The sequence below is a fragment of the Pleurodeles waltl genome, chromosome 4_1 (genome assembly GCF_031143425.1).
Source record: "Pleurodeles waltl isolate 20211129_DDA chromosome 4_1, aPleWal1.hap1.20221129, whole genome shotgun sequence".
Classification (NCBI taxonomy): Eukaryota; Metazoa; Chordata; class Amphibia; order Caudata; family Salamandridae; genus Pleurodeles; species Pleurodeles waltl.
In genome coordinates this window covers 595,179,971-595,196,036 of record NC_090442.1, presented here as the reverse complement: position 1 = coordinate 595,196,036, position 16,066 = coordinate 595,179,971, and positions in this window count along the sequence as shown.

Below are 16,066 nucleotides of genomic sequence, written 5' to 3'. Positions count from 1 at the left end.
CCCAACTCCCTCCCCCCTAGAATCACACCACACCCGCCACCCCCTCTAGAATCACACTGCCCCCACCTCCCCAAGAATCACACCGCCACTCAAACCTCCCTCCTGGAAATCATGCACACACACACCCACATGCATGATGCATGTACCCATGCACCACCACATCCATACACGCATTCACTCACACATGCTCACACGCATACACACTGACATGCAGACACGCACTCACCGTAACATTCATACATGCATTTACTCACATGCATACAACCATGCATACACCACAACACTCACAGTGGCGTCCTACTGGCAGGACGGTGCAGGTGGTAGCACCGCCCAGGTGCCTCGACCACCAGCATGGCTACTGCCTGATTTCCACCCTTATTGTGGCAGAAATCCTGCAGTAGCCATATTATGGCGGGCGGAAGGACGCCGGCACTGGCGGTCTTTTGGCACCCTTGGCATCAGCGGTTTCCTGAGGAAACCGCCAATGCCATAATGAGGGCCTATGTTTCTGAAAAGGAATAGACTGATGTTGGAAGTAATTGAGTGTGAGTTATGCCTAGCAATGCGGTAAATAATAGTAACAGTTTTAATTTTATTATATATAGTTTGCTTATATTTTAATTTTATTATATGTAGTTTGATTATGTAGAATGAGATTCTTGTTTTGTTAATAAGAGCATAATATTTTCAATGTATTAAAAATAAAGGGGGATGTGTTGTGTTTGGCTCTACATAGTGTGTTCTGCTGTTGTCATGAAAGTCATATGTTCTATATGGAATTTAGAACGTAGGATGAGAAAACAGCTGACACTGAGAGGAGCGGATGTATACAACAGAAGGCTTCAGACAATAAACTATGGTGGTCATTCCGACGTAGGCGGGCGGCGGTTGCCGCCCGCCCGTCGGAAGCCGCCTGAATACCGCCCCGCGGTCAATAGACCGCGAGGGGTATTCTGACTTTCCCGCTGGGCCGGCGGGCGATCTGATTCAGATCGCCCGCCGGCCCAGCGGGAAAGCGCCTTCCACAAGGAAGCCGGCTCGGAATCGAGCCGGCGGAGTGGAAGGCGTGCGACGGGTGCAGCAGCACCCGTCGCGCTTTTCAGTGTCTGCATCGCAGACACTGAAAAGCCTAGTTGGGCCCTGTTAGGGGGCCCCTGCAGTGCCCATGCCATGGGCATGGGCACTGCAGGGGCCCCCAGGGGCCCCAAGACGCCCGTTCCCGCCGGCCAGGTTCTGGCGGTAAGAACCGCCAGAGCCAGGCCGGCGGGAAGGGGGTCGGAATCCCCATGGCGGCGCAGCATGCTGCGCCGCCATGGAGGATTCCCCAGGGCAGCGGGAAACTGGCGGGAGACCGCCAGTTTTCCCTGTCTGACCGCGGCGTTAGCGCCGCGGTCAGAATGCCCTTAGGGGCACCGCCGGCCTGTCGGCGGTGCTCCCGTGCCCGTTGGCCCTGGCGGATTGTATCCGCCAGGGTCAGAATGAGGGCCTATATATCTTATTAACTTACGTTGCAGCGTCAATACATTTGTGGATCCAACAGAGCACAAGTACACTCCTGCAATGCTTCAAGGTTACCTTATAACCAGTCATAAACAAACAGGTGTTCAAAAGTCTCCTTCAGACACCTCTGGAGCTCCTTGAAGTGGTTTGTTGAGCTCAAGCTGGAACCTTAAAGGTGCCAGGGAACGAAGGACTCAGAAAGTACAATGTAATACATAAGAGATAAAGCACCAAAGGATGGTTCACAAAGCGATTAGTTCACTAAGGACTCAGTAATGATGAAATTTTAAACTTTTAAAAGGATTAAGGGGGTTATTCTAACTTTGGAGGAGGTGTTAATCCGTCCCAAAAGTGACGGAAAAGTGACGGATTTACCACCAGCCGTATTACGAGTCCATTATATCCTATGGAACTCGTAATACGGCTGGTGGTATATCCGTCACTTTACCGTCACTTTTGGGACGGATTAACACTCCTCCAAAGTTAGAATAACCCCCTAAATCTTACTTAAAAGCTATCTAAAATAACAAGCTCCTGCCGGTGTGTTCAGGGCATTCCAGAGTGATGACAGCTGCAAAGTGGGAAGGACACTGATTAACTTCCAAGTTTTTCAGTATTCACAAACACTATGCAGGGACATTAGCACCTTGAGCATGGCTGTAGATGTAATTATGTAAATCCATTTTCAGAGTGGGAAATGGAGGAAACAGCCCAAGAAACTACTTGTAGGAACAGTAATCTAAGGGGCTGACAAAGCAGTTTTGGAGAAGAAAGAAATATAAGTTGTGCACATATGTTTACATATTACATTTTTGTACAGGATGATGTATACAAGCTACATTACCGTAGGATTATACATGTGAATATTCCATACTCCTAGAATTCTTTATGAACTGCAATAAAATTGGATATTTCCTCCAAATGTAGGACTAAGGTGGTCATTCCGACCTAGGCGGGCGGTGGTTGCCGCCCGCCCGTCGGAAGCCGCCTGAATACCGCCCCGCGGTCAATAGACCGCGAGGGGTATTCTGACTTTCCCGCTGGGCCGGCGGGCGATCTGATTCAGATCGCCCGCCGGCCCAGCGGGGAAAGCGCCTTCCACAAGGAAGCCGGCTCGGAATCGAGCCGGCGGAGTGGAAGGCGTGCGACGGGTGCAGCAGCACCCGTCGCGCTTTTCAGTGTCTGCATCGCAGACACTGAAAAGCCTAGTTGGGCCCTGTTAGGGGGCCCCTGCAGTGCCCATGCCATGGGCATGGGCACTGCAGGGGCCCCCAGGGGCCCCAAGACGCCCGTTCCCGCCGGCCAGGTTCTGGCGGTAAGAACCGCCAGAGCCAGGCCGGCGGGAAGGGGGTCGGAATCCCCATGGCGGCGCAGCATGCTGCGCCGCCATGGAGGATTCCCCAGGGCAGCGGGAAACTGGCGGGAGACCGCCAGTTTTCCCTGTCTGACCGCGGCGTTAGCGCCGCGGTCAGAATGCCCTTAGGGGCACCGCCGGCCTGTCGGCGGTGCTCCCGCGCCCCTTGGCCCTGGCGGATTGTATCCGGCAGGGTCAGAATGAGGGCCTAAGTGTATGAGAGCAAGTGCTTTGACTTTTTGTGCAGGCTCCAGTCATCAAAACAAACGTGAACATAGAAATAGAAAAGATGGTCTAGTTAAAAATAAAATGTTTGATTTCTAAGATATTATAAATAGAAAAACAGGTCTAGGATTTGTACATGGTTAATGGATATGGTCTTCATGGTATTTAAGTTTATAATTTTATAGCACCATCCTATCTAAAATCGGGTGTTTGTGTTCTTCTCAATAAAGAACCATAGAGACAGAGGTCTCCTTACCTTTAATCACAAACAAAGTAAAACCTAGGAAGGAAAGTGACATAAATCAGAAAAAAGAATGTTGGAAAGAACAGGTAAGTAGAAACAATAGAGTGGGACCAATAAAGGAGAAAGCGCTGATCGGTGAGGGACTGATGGTCAGTAGACAAGAGGAGGATGTACATGTAGAGTAGTCTCACTGATACATTTTGAGGTATTGGATGAATATACAAGCTTTCAATTTTTATTTTCCAAATTGGAAAAGATCTTCATAATTATTGGGGTCTTTAGGAAATTAGTTCCACAAGGAGGGAGATGAGGTTAATGAGGTGCACCTGACAAGGTTTAGGAATGAGCTAGACGAGGTTTAAATTTCCATATGTTAAATCAGAATTGTCTTATTTCTTGAGATTGTACTTGTCTCATGAGATGTTTGAAACTGATGGGAGTTCAAGGGTTACAAGGGTTGCCGAGTGAAAAAGTCTTGAAGGTATTGCAGTCCAATTTAAATTTTATTCTGGTTTTGAGCAGCAGCCAGTGATTTTTTAGTGCAGGAGTAATGTGACCAAGCCATTTCTGTTGTGATAAAGGTCTTGTTTGTAATGAATCACATAGATAATTTAGTGATTGGACTGAGAGTCTTGCAAATTTTAACCTCATAGGTGAGGTCAAAGGTGAAGCTTTCAATGTGGAGTTCCGAAAGCCATACTTGGTTGAAGTAGGATCTGTGTTTGTCTTTATAGGAGAATAAATTATGTATTTTTGTTTTTTAGACTGATGACAATAGAGGTAGATTGGTCAATCCTGTCTGACAAGCCCTCAGATCATTGCTGTTCACTCGGCCTATTGAATAACCAACCAATGCACTTTGGAGTATCTACTATTATCTTTGTTAGTTTTAGTACCATGGGGAATATATTTAAAGTATAGCAATAATGTTCAATAATCATACTATGTGTTATAGTATGATTTTATGATAAAATGTACTAATTTTCAGTATTTTATCAGTTAAGATACTCCTCTAGTTCTGTTTCTAATGTCAAATGTATGTGTCCCATTGAAGGATGCCTTTTAAGATGTGCTTTTATGTTGTTTATTCTAATGGTTTGTATTAACTGAATAATAAATATTATTTGATTTGAGTTACATTGGTATGCTTTTTGTTTGTGTATTTTTTATTGGAGAGGCTATTTAAGTACATTTGAGTTTCATCTATATATTGTTGAATGGGAATACTGTGTTCCTCCGTGAGTATTTTCAGATGCTCCAGGTAAAAGTTAAACAGTGTGAATGCAAGAGTACATCCTTGGGCGATGATGGGGTTATCAAAGTCAGGGTCAGAGTAGGAATTCCCTATCCAAACTAACTATTTTAGTTGATTCAACCTGTCAGCTGAACAGAGTGACCACCCTTGCTATGGTATTAACAATAATGCACCATTGTAGTCAATCTGTGAACATGTACTGCTGGTGCAATTTGCCAGAGGAAACTGCTGAAAGTGGGAAAATGTTCATGGTCAGTTAGTTTCCAACCCAACAGAATACCTACTTTCCAAATGTGAAATATAAAATCTGGTGCAAAACTACCTGGGCTAATATTGTGATCAGTAACAGTGTTAGCAGCTAGCAGGTGTTGCACCTGCAAAAATCATGGCACTTATTATGTGAGGTTAACAATTTTTGCTTGAAAGCTCTGTACTCAACTGTCCAATTTAGCTGTGCACCTCAAACTTTATTAAGCTTTGGTTGTTGTATCAGATTTTGAAAAACAGCACCTCTCTTACAGAATGAGAAAAGCAGGAGCACTACTGTATTAGTTGCCAGTTGCCGTTAGTCAGTGCTTAATTAGCAAAAATAAATATATAAATAAGTGCCAGGGCTCAATATTTTTTGAAGAACACTAGTTGCTTACCTTAATCACCAGTGCCACCTCCAACAACCATCAGTGCCAACAACTGATACCTCAACCGCAAAAATCCCTATGATGATAGGTCTAAGTGGTGCAAAGGAAGGGCATGTATTGTTCTGTATTTTGTGGCTAATTCTCACAAAATGTTAAAACATTACATATGATGATAAATGTGCTTTTCATTCCAACCAGTGATGGCTGGTGAATGTTCAAACAGGTTTGACATAAATACCCATTTTTATTTCACTGAACAAGCATGTCGGCCTAATCATAAATTAAAGATCTAGTTGGGGCTTTCCTCCAAAATCTCTTTTGCGTGATGATTATATTTTAATTCATATTTCACCACATCAAGATCTAAAACATCACTAAAAAGTATTATTCTTTGCAGCTGGAAATGATGCCAAAACTCAACAACTTTATGCATAGGACCGAACAGGAGCCATTCTCTTTTCTGTCAGTTGCCACCCCTAACAGTGACAACATACACAGGATATGAGAGCCAGAGGTAAAAGCAGGCAAAAGTGAATCGGATACGAGACAAAACAAGGATACAGTGCTCCACCACTCTTTATTCATCACTTCTCTTGGTCAGGGAGGTCTGGATGATGTAGTGTCTCTACAAGTCAAAGCAATATCTTAAGTAATTTGTTATTAAGGGTTCTATGCTTAACTGTAACTTTGAATGTGGATCTAGTTTAGCATATAAAGGGTGAGTATCTCAAATATATATGTACAGGAGTTCCTATGTCCCTAGGTTTTGAATAACCTCCTCAAACTGCACGACTATATGCTTACTTATGAAAGAAGAGTTATAAGTTGTACTTGACTTCTGTAGAACCGCAAAATAACCAACACTACCATCCAGCTGTTACCTATTCTTAGCAATTTGTATGTGCACTTTAGAACTTTAATATCTTGTGCATTACATTCATATGTACATATGGATTATAATAAAATCTAAGGATCCTTCCTGTTTGTCATAAGTCAATATAATGTTAAAAGCCTAGTCTTAAAGAGAACAGGTAAGAGTTCAGATAAATGTTCAAGGAAGCAGTTGAAAAATCAGTTTCAGCTACAGTATGATTTTCTGTATAAAACTATAGGCCATATTTGAGAAAAAGTGGTGCATCATAGCTAATGCGCCACTTTTTCTACAGCCCCACTAGCGGCACCTAACAACACCATGGTTCCACCGCATTTATAATACAGTGCACCATGGTGGTCGTTAGCACAATAGTGTCAACATGTTTGATGCTATTGTGGTGCTTTGCTATACTGGCATCAAAAATGTTGACGCTAGTGTAGCAAAGTGCAAGGAGGCCTATATATTTCTATAAGAGCATCATTTTAACACCTGGTGGAAAAATTGTTGATAGCCTATTGTTAGAAATTGGGTCATTCGTTGACTGGGGTATGATCCCTGGTCAAGCAGCAACCACAGTCCTTTTCAGTGTTCGGCAGAAGCTAACTGCAAATCAACCTGTGCTCAACCCCCTGGTTGTTTGGCACAGAGCAGTCGGGCTTAATTTAGTGGCAATGTGTCAAGAATTTGTGCAACACTTCAAACAGTAACACATTGAAAACACCATATATAAAGTATTCTACACAGGTTAGAAAAATAGAGTAGAGCTTAATAAATAAAATAAGAGCAGAATGACAAAACCGGAAATATTGAATGTTTAAGTTTTAAAAGAAGAATGAAGAGGCGTAAAGCGTCAACTGTGAGTATTTGGAGGCCCTGGACTGAGAGTAAGTCACAAGTTCAGGCTGACTGTGATGGAGCGTGGGCCAGCTACAAGGACCCAGTTAGGGCTGCTGAGCAAAAGTACCTTGAATCCTGGTTTGAGGAACCTTGGGTGGATCTGCATCGAAGATGCGCCATGCAGCTGAGACGATGCATTGGTTCAGAGATGTGATGGGGGTGTGGTTGCGAGGTCCTGCTGTATCAGCGTTGAGGATTCCATCAACAGAGCTTGCAGTCGGCGATGTGTCGGTTCCCGGAGAGCTGCAAGGCTGCGATGCAGAGTCAGTCATCTTCGTTGAGGCTGCTGTTGATGAGAGATGCAAGGGCCTGCATTGTGGAAGCAGCACGCATCAAAGATGATGCAGGTTATGGCCGTGATGCAAGTCTTTACAACAGGTCCAATCCACGCAGCAATGCGTCGGTTGTGCTCGGGTTTGCTCCTCGCAGCAGATGAGATGCATCGGTTCAACTGGATCCACTGGCTGGCAGAGCACCTTAGGCCCAATGGCAATGGTCCAGGACGTTGGGAGCTCTACTTGGCAGAGCAGGCCCACAGATGACAGAGTCCAGGGTCAGATGCAAGATCATTGGAAGATTGTTGTCCATGAGACTTCAGATCAGGAAGTAAGCCAACTAGCTCTTGGAGTCACCCTGAGTTCTGGGTTCAAGACCTCCAGTTCTAATCCTTCTCACCTAGGCAAGAAGGCAGCAGGTCAGCACAGCAAAGCAGAAGTCCAGCAAAGTGCAGTCCAGCAGAGTGGCAGTTTTTCAGCAACACAACTGTCCTACCTCCTGTCAAAGTATCCACAGAAGTGTACTGAAGTGGTGGTGTCTGAGGTCCATCTTTAATACCCTGGTGCCCTGGTTCTGGAACGTGGGGGAAGCTTCTAGACAGTGGTTTTAAACTGCCTCCCCTGCCCTGTTTCCAAGCTAGCTGGAGTGATAATGCAGGGTCATTAGGCCCTCTGTGTGAGGACAGGACACAGCCTATTCAGGTGTAAGTGAAACTGTATCCAGCTTCTCCCTCTCATCATGTCAGTGATGGTTCATCCAGTCCCACCTAAGCTCTCATTGTTGGGTTGTCTAGGAGGAATACGCAAAGCCCAAATGCCAACTATATCCAGTATTGTAACCAGAGACAGGCTGCAGGCACCAAGTGACTAAGGCAAAAAAATGCCAACTTTGTAAAAGTGACGGGGTTATCTCTTCCTATTTGGAAACTACACCTATAAAATATAATAAAACAACTCCAATGTTATCGTATGGAAGATCTAGGTCTTGTGGTACTGAAATATAAATGTAAGACTTTTTCACTACCAGGACATGTAGAACTTAAAAGTACATGTTCAAATTTTAAAAGAATTTGCTCCTGCCTTCTGGGCCTTCCCAAGGGGTAACTTATATGTATTAAAAAGGAAGGTTTGGGCATGGCAAACTGTTTATTTTGCCAGGTCGAGATGCAAGATTGAAACTGCACATACATGCTCTACACTAGTAGGACTAAGACATGTTTAAGAGGCCATATAAGTGGGTAGCACAACCAGTGCTGCAGTCCCACCAGTAACATTTAATTTACAGGCTCCGGGCACAGGTACTACCACTTTACTGGTGACTTGCAATTTAACTAAATATGTCAAATTGGGGATAAGACAATATTACCATATGTAGAGGAGAGAGAACAAGCACTTTAGCACTGGTTAGCAAAAAGAGGTCAGGAAAATGGGAGGAGAAAGGCAAAATGTTGGGGGGAAGACCACTCCATGGCTGACAGGTCTAGCACCTATCTGCTATAATTTTCACATATCTTTTATAATCATAGTTATGAAGAGAGATGGGTCCATAATTAGATTCATATAAGGGATCTTTATTTAGTTTAGGAAGCACAACTATTAAGGCATATCTTAGTGATCTGCCAATTGCAGCTGTTTCATAATATCCCTTATATAAAGTCATTAAAATTGGGGAAAGATTGGATTTAGCAGCACATGAGACTTCATAGCTATACTAAATTATTATTTTACAGAGAAAGATTCATCTAAAAGTAATTTATCTTGCAGAATAATTGTTGTTAGACCACAGAATACTAAAAACAATCATCAATATTTTAATCATGAATTAGCATGTTTTAAAGGACAAAGACTCATTGGCAATATCACTTGAGCTAGTAAATAAATCCCCTTGTGTGAACCGTGTGGCATGAACTTGGTTTCTTTTTTTTTTTTTTAAATGTTCAAATAATTAGCCAATTGTTTTCGAGATTTGGTAGAGCCATAGTAACATTTTGTCTTTCATTAGAATAATTGTATTTTATGATTTATTGTCAGTAAAAGGGGTGTTAATATGCTAAAGAGATATACTTAATTTTGTTCATTCAAAACAATTTCTGCACTTGTTCACCATTTGGAATGATGAATTGGAAGATCAAGCAACATCTAGTGAAAGTAATGCATGGTTTAAAATATTAATTGATTCAATTGTAGGGTTTGTGATTTAGTTGCATAGATCATATAAGGAGAAAATGTAGTTGATTCTGGAAAAAGAATAAGAGTTGGAGAAGAAAGTACATTCTTTTTTGTAGGGCAGAGTAATTTCGAATTATCCACTGATTTAGTAATACTAAATAAGATTGGATAACATAAAAGCTCTAAAAGGTTCAAATTTAACTGCTAAAAGTCTATTATTAGGTCCCTTATTATATTATTTCCTTTCTAACATTATGCTAAAAAATAGGATCATCACTAGTTGGCACATATAAATCAATTAAATGAATAATAAATTTATCAATTCTAGCTCTAATATACAAAAATCTCCCATCCACATCAATGTAGGAGAATATGAACATTCTTCGTGAAGCATATTACAACTCCATTTTTACATCCTGTAGCACTTGAAAAAATATTACTCTTCCTATCTTGTTTCATTATAAATAACATTATGGGGTCATTACGACCCATTGCGGGCGGTGGCGGTCTGACCGCCGCCAAAGAGGTGGTCTGACCGCCAGCAGCGCTACCCTGGGGATTACGCCCCCCCTCTCCGTCAGCTTTTACATGGCAGTGGCACTGCCATGTAAAGGCTGGTGGAGACAGGGTGCAGAGGACTGCATGGGGACCCCTGCACGGCCCATGCAATGGGCATGGGCAGTGCAGGGTCCCCCATTGTCAGCCCCATTACACGACGAGTGCTGGTGCACCCTAAGCACCGCACCATTGCTGCAGGCTCACTTATGAGCCAGCGTCAATGGTGTAGGCTGTTCCCCATTGGGCCAGCGGGCGTAAACGCTGACCAAGCGGGAAACTCCTAATGGGGCACGCGGGAAAGCAGCTGCACTGGCGGCAACCTGACTGCAGGACTTTGGCGGACAGTGAAAAGCGTCAGCCAAAGTCAAAATGACCCCCAATATCTTCAATATAAGTCTTCTGTAAAAACAATATCAGTTTTACACAAATGTACATATTCACTAATCTGCCTCCTTTTAACTGATTGACATAAACCTTTAGGATTTAAGGAAACAATGTTAATATTGTAACTAGAATCTATATATATATATATATATATATATATATATATATATATATATATATATATATATATATATATATATATATATATATTTAATAGGAATGATAACTACAACACTGACAGATCAAGCACATTTTGTTGGCATAAAGCAATTAAAGCCCACACTAAAGAAAAATACAAACAAGATATGCAAGGTAAAATCAGGCCTGAATATAGACCACATAAAGAAAGGATTGATAGATATAGAGCAGTACCTCAAGGGTATCACACTAGGTTACCTGCAAAAGATAATAAAATAGGTACACAGGCGAAGAAAGCAATACTAAAATGCATTAGGATTCAGATATCAGCATTATGTTTTTTTCAGAATCTTGCAAATCCATTAAAATAGGGTCAGGGATACCTAAATAGGTGCTCAAGATGGTCAGAGATGTAAAGGATTTGCCAAAATATTCTTTTCAGATCTTCATAGTTGCAGGATCAAATAAGCCACACTTGTAGCCTGCATCTTTAAGACGATTCCTGAGAAAAGAAAATTCTTTACGTGTTTACACAGTTTCTTTAGCATAGTCCTGATGAATATATACTTTGTTGTCATCACGCTGTGACCACATTTCCCCCCACCTCAGAGCCCTTCACTGGCTACCAGTATCAAATAGGATCACCTTCAAACTCCTCATCCACGCACACAAGGCCCTCCACGACATAGGCCCAGCCTACCTCAACAACAGACTCACCTTCCACACCCCCACCCGCAATCTTCGCTCCATCAGCCTCGCCCTCGCCTCCATCCCCCGCATCTGCCGCACCACCGCCGGAGGAAGATCCTTCTCTCACCTAGCCGCCAAGACCTGGAATGCCTCCACCTTCGCCAGACCCAAGACCTCTTGACATTCAGGAAACGCCTCAAGACATGGCTCTACAACCAGTAGCCCCCCCCCAGCACCTTGGGCAACTTTAGCAACACAAAAGGATGATGGACGGAGTGCTGAACAATGCAAACACTCACCCCCAGTCACAGATCTGGGTTTAATCCATCGTTCTTTTGCTCACCATACCACCCCAGTTTTGACCCAGCCATATGCAAATCAGTCTTTATCCTGTTCCTCATGGGAACTGTCCAGCCCGAACTGCCAAGCCAGGTCCTCCCTGGAACGGAAACCAGTATCCTGGGACCGGTTTCAGGGTATTGCTGCTCTTATAACCTTAGGCTGCTGAGTACTCCAAGATGCAGATGGAAGACAGGCAGCCAACCTGTACTTTAGAGCGCCTTCCTTCCTGATCACTCCTCTTCTGCTCCAGATGGGCTCCTTTAGTTTTTCACAACCCCATCACAAGACAGGATAGAGCTGGGGCGGAACTTTCCTTACCGGTTTCATCCTTCTATCTGATAGGTATTGGAGAATCCCTGAAAATATGTCAGGGCCTCAGTAGGATCTTTTCTTTAGACATGCTGTGTTGCACAGCACATGTGCAGATGTGCAGCATATCTATGGCATTGCAAATGTGTGAGAGGGACGAAATGAAAAGTGCCCTCACACATGCACACTCAAAGGAGCCCTGCTGATTCCTCTCCCCTGTGCTGTTAACATCCACTTTGTGCTGTTAGTATACAGGCCAACGAATTGTAAACACATGAGTAGACAAACCGTTCAGTATTTGTGTTTACATTTCTGCAGCGGCAAAGACAAGCTTATCCCACTCTATGCCTGCTGGAAGGGTGGCGCTCTAGAATTCCCAAGCTCCCATGTACCAGCCAACACTGTGTTACAATGAGCCTTTAGACTAAGAAAACCCACAAATATGAAATTAAAATAAACTGGCTTAAAAAACATACCTTTCTGACATTTTGCTAATGCTCCAAATATGGCAAAATAATTGTTTAGAATTGTCCCAGAGCTGAAAATGCCAACGGACTTGCAAACAACTATACCATATTCTGTTACTTTATGTGAAGACTTTTCTTCTTTTTTTTACAGTAAAATTACCATCCAGGCAGAATCTTCCCCTAAACCAGTCTTAAATGACTATAGCCAGCGCACCCCACCTTCTTCAGCAAAACTACAACATTTTGTACTTATCACCGCGTCCAGTCTTCTTGGTGTTATCCATTAAAAACATCCAACAAGCTCTACTTTAGATCCCTGTTCAGCAAAACACATAAAAAGCTCCCCCTTTCTGTCCATGAAGTGCTTTTGTCAGTTTTCAACTGCTCTCTCCACTCTACACCACTCCACTAATGATGCAAACGGTACCCCAATTGTGTGGCCGAGTCTAACACTCACAATACAGGGTACCATTTTTATCAGGAGAAGCATGGAAGTGCTGGGTATTATGGATTTTGTGAATCCCCACAGATTGTAGAACTTTCCTTACAGAAATGTGAGGGAAATTAGTAATTTTAGCCGACGTTTATGGTTTGCAGAGCATTCTAGGTATGGAAACATAGGATCCACATAAATCACACCACCCTTGGGGATCTTGGTGTCAGAAATGTCTGGGTTTAGTAGCATTCTCAGGGTGGGGGCTGAACCCAGTCCCAAGTACTGCTGTCAAACCCTACATTAAACTAGCATAGACAGCATTTGGATGCAGTGTGAAACTTTTACCCTCTTATAGAGAAAACTCATAACTACATAGCACCTTCAGAAAAGAAAAGATAAGTGTGTGATAATGATATACAAAGCTCAATGTAAAATATAACAAGTAATATTGTAAAACAAACTGTTACAGAGTTTAAATAAGGTTGAAAATGTGTTTCTGGCAATGGGAAAAAGCAGGAGAAAGATCCTTTCCCACATACATGGCACCGTTATGTACAGTGCATTGATCGCCATGCACTTATAAAGTGGTGGACAGCATAGCCATTAAATCGTTTTAGAGAAGGAAAGTAGCAAGCAGGCCACAAGTATAACCTATGAGAACAGTTAAAAATGCAGTAATTTGTGGTCACTCCTCCCTTGACCATCTGCCTTCTACCTGCATAAGATCTATGTGAAAACAATCCTAGGCTAACCTTTGATGTCTCTTTCTCACAAAGAGTCCTGATTAAGAATGTGCAGGTGCCAGTTGAGCCCTAATTAATGCTTCCTCATGGTAGTCTGCTGAAGCTCAGGAAGTCTAGTCTTTCATTCACCGTTAGCATACTCACTGTGTTAAATCTACCTACTTCCAGTATATGGTAGGAAGCTTTGGGGTGTCTGAGGAGGAATTGTTTTTTTTAGTTTCAAGAATTTTATTAAAAATGTTTAAATATTCTGTTTAAATGAATAAGAACATTGACATTAAACAGTTGAGTAAAATATAGGATCAAACAAATAAATTTGTACAAATAGTATAAAAAAAATAAAAATAAACTGTGAATAAACATACCTTGTAATATAAATCTATATCAGCCTTATACACTCTACAGTAACTTAAGAATTATAACCAATTCACAATTAGCATTGAGGTGGGTAATAAGGGAGATTCAAGGGGGTTTTAACACTTCTTCAGAAATGGTTTGATGCAAATTAGTTCATAATGCAGAACATTTTAGCATATTTGTTATAGGTAACCAACAAATTTGTTTTTTAATAGCTAAAGACAGTGGAGTAACAACATTGGTATCTAATCTATGATTATAGCAAGCACCATACCACCATGCCTGGAAAGAAATATTAAGAGCATTTTTCAATTTTTTTGTTATTTGCTGGAAAGCTGCAGCAATTAATAAACCCACAATTTGCACATTCATTTCACAATTTATCTAAATATCAGAAAGGCGACCCAAAAACTTGTTTGTAAAAGAAAAGGGTATGGAGGTATGAACAATTTAATTAATTTGAGTCCATACTTCAAGCCAAAATTGCTGTGTATGTGGACATTCAAATAACATGTGTTTTAGAGTTGAATTATAGATGTGGCATGTCCAACATGTTGACATTATAGATTAATTTGTTTTACTTAAAATATGTATTGTAAGTAGTAATGCTTGAGTAGTGTTAATCGCACAAGATGTTTTGCGAATTTTAGTCCATATCTTATTCCATAAAGGAATAGTAAATGAGGTTTGTAAGTCATCTTCCCCTTGTAATTCCACTAATGGTTTCTGCCTTGGTTGAGCTACACAGTTTAGAAGAGAGTAAATTTTTGAGGCTGCGGGAAATGTTGGTAAAATTTGTAATACAGGGGAAGGTGTAGGAGCTTGGGAGGTGACGGAAAATAGAGAGTTATACGATTGTAAAATAGCTGTGGTTAAGAGCTGATATTTGTTTTGAAAATAAGTAGGAAAATTAAATAACTGTTTGGCCTGCGTAAATGAAAGTAATGAGTGATTATCTAATAATTGAGACACCCATACTAAGCCCTTTTTATGCCATGACTTCCAAAAAACGCATTTATTATTAATCTTAATACGATTATTGTACCAAATTGAAGAAATTAAGAAATTTATCTAAACTGTAATATTTAGAAGTAAAGATGGGATGCAATATTTTACAAGCAGTTTTAAGAACCAGTAATGTCATATTGGCTGGACGCTGGGTGAGAGAAATAAATTCCGTAAACAAAAATGGATGAATAAAGGATAATTCTAACTCAACCCATAAAGGTTTTTGGTGTAAAGCATCTTCATGATGCAAATGGACTGAATGGTTTAGAAAAAAGCAGTATGATAAAGTCTAGAAATTGGAAAATTAACCCCCCATCATGTTTTAGAGTAGAATTGATTTCCTTAAACACAGAAGAGCAAATATATATGGGAATATTAGAGAGATAGAAAATTATTACAGGAACAAACATCATTTTAATAGAATCTACTCTACCCCACCACAATAGATACAAAGGATTCCATCTTGTTGATAGATTTTTAAGGGTAGACAACAGAGCATCAAAATTAATAGAACCAGTATATTTCAAATAATTTTTAAACCGGATGCATAGATATTTTATACTCACAGAGTTCCAAAGAAAATTTGAAAATGCAAATTCATGTTTAAAGCACCATTTATTAAGTGGAAGAATCTCACATATATCAGTGTTGAGCTTATAAACTAATTTTTTGCGACATTTGAGACTGTATCTAAAAAGGGATTTAAGGAAAGTTCAGTGGAGGATAAATATAATAGGATATCATCAGCAAATACTGAAAATTTGGTGTGCAAGTCTCAATATTATAATCCTTGTATATTAGTATTCTGGCAAACAGAAGATAAAAAGGGTTCAAGTGCCAAGATAAAAAGCAAAGGAGACAAGGGACAGCCTTGTCTGACTCCTCTATGAAGTGAAAATGATGAAAAAGTTATACCATTTACAAAAACTGACGCTTTACGGGAGCTATATAAAATGGACACTAGTTTGGTAAATTCCTAGTCAAAACCAAACCAAGAAAGGGTACCAAAAGATAATTCCAATGGATGCGATCAAACGCTTTTTTCAACATCTGAGGATATAGCAGCTAATGATTTATTTAAAATCTAAAAGTAAAATCTAGTATTATCTGAACAATATCTACCTTGAATAAAACCCAACTGTTCCTTGCCAATTAAAACAGGAAGGAAAGATTCTAGTCTAATTGCAAGAATTTTAGCTTTTG